The sequence below is a fragment of the Bidens hawaiensis genome, unplaced genomic scaffold (genome assembly GCF_021521415.1).
Source record: "Bidens hawaiensis isolate Kalapana, Puna unplaced genomic scaffold, B.hawaiensis_p1.1 tig00014524_1, whole genome shotgun sequence".
Classification (NCBI taxonomy): domain Eukaryota; kingdom Viridiplantae; phylum Streptophyta; class Magnoliopsida; order Asterales; family Asteraceae; genus Bidens; species Bidens hawaiensis.
In genome coordinates, this window is record NW_027492266.1 from 261076 (window position 1) to 265082 (window position 4007).

Here is a 4007-nt window from a genome sequence, read left to right on the forward strand (position 1 = left end):
TCAAGCTCTTGTGCTCCTATGTAGGCTAGGTACAGGTCCTATATCACAAACCAAGCAGGTTTCATCAATAGAACAGCCCTTTAACTTAGGGTTTCGGCTAGTGCACAAAAACGAACTTTTGAACCGTAAAAACGCCGTTTCAACCCTTTAATCCGTGTTTATGGCCAAAAAAACTATCAAAACAGGTTCCTTACCAAGTGTATGATCAAAACATGTCTATGGACCATTTTTAGGATTTTTACATGGTTAGGAATGATTTTTAGCAATTAAGACATGTTTTTATGGTATTAATCAAGGTTAAACAAGTTTAAAAGCTACTTATTTAAGTTGTTACCTTAGGGTTTTGGAAGATTTCTGGAAAGATGACTTGCAGCTGCTTGGACTCTAGTTTTTTATCAAGTGAAATTATTAAAAAGCTTAGGTAACAAGTTTTATAAAAAAAATGGGGGGTAGGATGGCTGGCTGATCGGGATTGCTTATGGGCTCCCTTTGGGCTGTTTTGGCCCAATATTCTGATTTCTCAAGCCCAAATACGAAAAGCCCAGTCCAAATTTAGTTCGGGTTCAGTTTTTGGCGCGAAAAACTTATCGGGTGCGTTAAACAGTGCGAAAACGTGTGTTTTTTCGGCTAGTTTTGTGTAAAATTATAAAAACATACTATATGTTTATAAAATCAAAAATATTTTCACGGATATCTTAAAACATTTCAAATAAGTGTTTGGTAAGTCTTTTTCGGCTTAACGGATGATACAATGCTTGGTTTGTAACTATCTTTCGCGTTTAAATCTATAGCGGGTAGTTAAACGAGCATGTTTTCGTTTAACTTGTTTGTTATCGAACTAAGGCCATATTACTAATATTTTAGCTTGTATTAAACGTATATCACTTATAGATGGCCCCCCGAGATATCTGGGTCATAACCCGACCCGTTCGGTTAATCGTTCGTTTGTTACACAAAAGGCGTTTATTTGCTTAATCGGTAAATACGTACTGAGGTGTACCTTGTTTTGGCTCAAATGTCACACGATCGCCTGGAGCGCACGATGATTTGGATGTAGTTCGAGGCAGGCGAACCAGACCAGCTGATAATCAGTTTGTTGTTGGCTATATACCGAATCCTTAAGATAAGTGGCAGACATGTCACACATATGGTTTATAACATTTTCATGTTATCTAAGGTTTATAACAGTTTCATGTTATCTCAAGTTTTGGCATTTACATGCCCGTACATTTGGGACTTTCCCTAGTATTATCTCAAGCTTAGACATTTTCATGTCTCTCAAGTAAAGGCCTAGTCGCCAAAACAAAGGCTTTATCGCCAGTAAACGGGCTTTATCGCCAGGATTATCTAACTTTGTTTTGACAGATAGAAGATTGGACAATCGCTAAATGTAAATATATGACTAAGTTATTTTAACTTAGTAAAATTCCATAAAGCATGACACCCTAAAAGATCAACAGTTGGGGACATCATATGTAAGCTAGCTAGATGATCTGCATGAAGGTGCCGGGATTGGAATACGGAAACAACAGCAGACTTTTTCGCCCCCTCCATAGCCTCATAAACCTTTACCAAGCATTCAGCCTCTTGATGGACCAGCTCCTTCTTGGCTAGTGACAACTCCAGTTTCATGTCGTCCAGCTCTTTGGTCTTCTGATCAAGAAAACTGGTCTTTGTGACCCCTATCTTCATCAAATCAGAGATACGAGTATGGGCTTTATGGAGTTCAAGGCTCATGGCAGCAAACCGGGAGGAAAGATACTCAAGGCCTACAAGGATAAAGAATCCTCAATATAAATTATCCTCAAGATATAAGAGATCATGACAAACTGAAAAGATACCTGCTGAGTCTTATTCATGGCATCGTGGAAATCAACGTCGTGCATAGGAACGGATTCGCTGGTCTCTTGACTCTTCCGTTTCTTAGAGCCTTTTTATCGACTACCTTCCGGACCAGGGATGGAGCTAGAAACAGGTTCCTTCTTGACAGTGCTTCAAGTGGATACCATGCTATCAATGTCGTCAAGAGCAAAACCGGGAGCAGACTTACCTACAAATGCACAGGTCAGTATCTATAAATTTCTTACTAACATCTCAAAACATTTCTTACCAGACATAACGGAACTCGCGGAGGGGGATGGTTATTGAAGACCCGATTGGTAGCAAAACGTTCTCTCTTCCTCGTCAATGAGGTAGAAAGAAGATAGCTTGCTCTCAGTATCCTTCTTAGGAGGGGCAATCTCGAATAACTTCAAGGCTGCAAAAACAAAAAACACATCATTCACAAAAGATATCAGTATATATTTTCAAGATATAGTATCCTACTTTTAGAAACCCAGAGATAAGGAAGGGTATCGGGCCGTGGAAGAGAATCTCTCCTGACAAAGAAAAATTGTCTCTTCCACTGGTCATTATTCTGAGTGTTTTTCAAAATAAGAGGAGATCGACCAGATTTGATTTTAAGAAGATATCTTGAAGACCCATGACTGCGAAGGTCATATACTGAAGAAAGCTTTGAAAGGGTAAGATCAAGGGCATGGTCAGCAATTAAACTCTCCAAAACGAACAAGGTCCTCCAAACCATGGGCATGGTTTGGCATAACTAAGACCTGTTTTGGAAAATAACTCGGTGGTGAAGGCAGGAAATGGAAACGAAAAGCCGATTTTAAACGGCAAAAACGGGAAGCAAATCCAGGTTTTAGAAACAAGATCAGAGGATAAAGCGGCATCAAAAGGTCGGAAAGCAGTTCCAGCAAGAAAGCAACCCCGAGACCGAAGGTTCGCGATGTCGGTATTTCCAAAAATACATATCTCGTTCGCAGGACTTGCGAGGAGATTCTGACACACGAAATCCTCAATGCCGGAAGGAGAAAGTTTTGGACTCATGGTTTCGCAAAGATAAGAAGAAGAAAGGAGTTACCTAGATAGAGGAGAAGATGAGAGAAATATTATTTATCTGGGTAGTTATATGGACGGCCTAGGGTTTGGCGAGTCATGAGAGCGGCGGACACGTGCTTTAAAGATCCACCACACAAGATTTAAAATTCAAATTTCAAAAATTTTACAGCTGTAAACCATATCTACAACTGTTAAATTTGGGGACAATTGTTAGGACTCAGATTTTCAGTATCCTCAACAAATGTTATATTTAGAACAATTCCAGGATGCGGTATCCTCCAAGGTAAGATGTACCCTAAATATGTTATACAACTAACAATTCCTTCGCAGCCTTTCCTTGTTTACCAGGTCAAAGACCGTTGCTATGATTTCCCGAAGACTCGCACTTTCGGTTAATAAATCATGGCAGGAAAGGAAACATGCTGATTAAGGGGATTAACGGCTAATTGGATTTAGTCCAAAGTTTCCTAAATTATAGGCCATATTGTTAGCTTTATTTTTGTATAAATAGAGCACTGCTCGGATCAAACAACACACACTCTAGACACACGAGACTTACTAGTACTCGCATTCTCTGTAATCACGATCGAGTTTTAGCTCCACACTTGTAACCACTTTTGTTATTAATAAATCGGTGGTGATAGTTTTCACCACCCGGGGTTTTTTTCTTGTTATCCTCAGGATAACAGGTTTTTTCCTCGCAACAAATCTCTGTGTTCGAGCCATATTTACAAGCACCTAGTCCCATTTTACTAATTTGGTTACAAAATTACTTTTGTCAATTTTTGACCAAAACACCAAAGCCCTTTCTTGCTTCTCTCCCCATTCAAATTTTTGGTTCTTCCTCAGGATATCATACAAGTCTTTACACTTCTCTAAAGATCTTGAGATGAACCTGTTGAGAGCTGCAATTCTTCCGGTCAATCTTTGGGCATCTTTGACATTTCTTGGCGATTTGATATCTAAGATGGCTTTGATCTGCTCAGGGCTTGCTTTTATTCCTCTTTTAGTGACCATGTACCCTAGGATTTTTCCTGCTTTGACTCCAAAATGACATTTTGGTAGGATTCAGCTTCATGTTGTACTCATCCAGGATATCAAATGCTGTT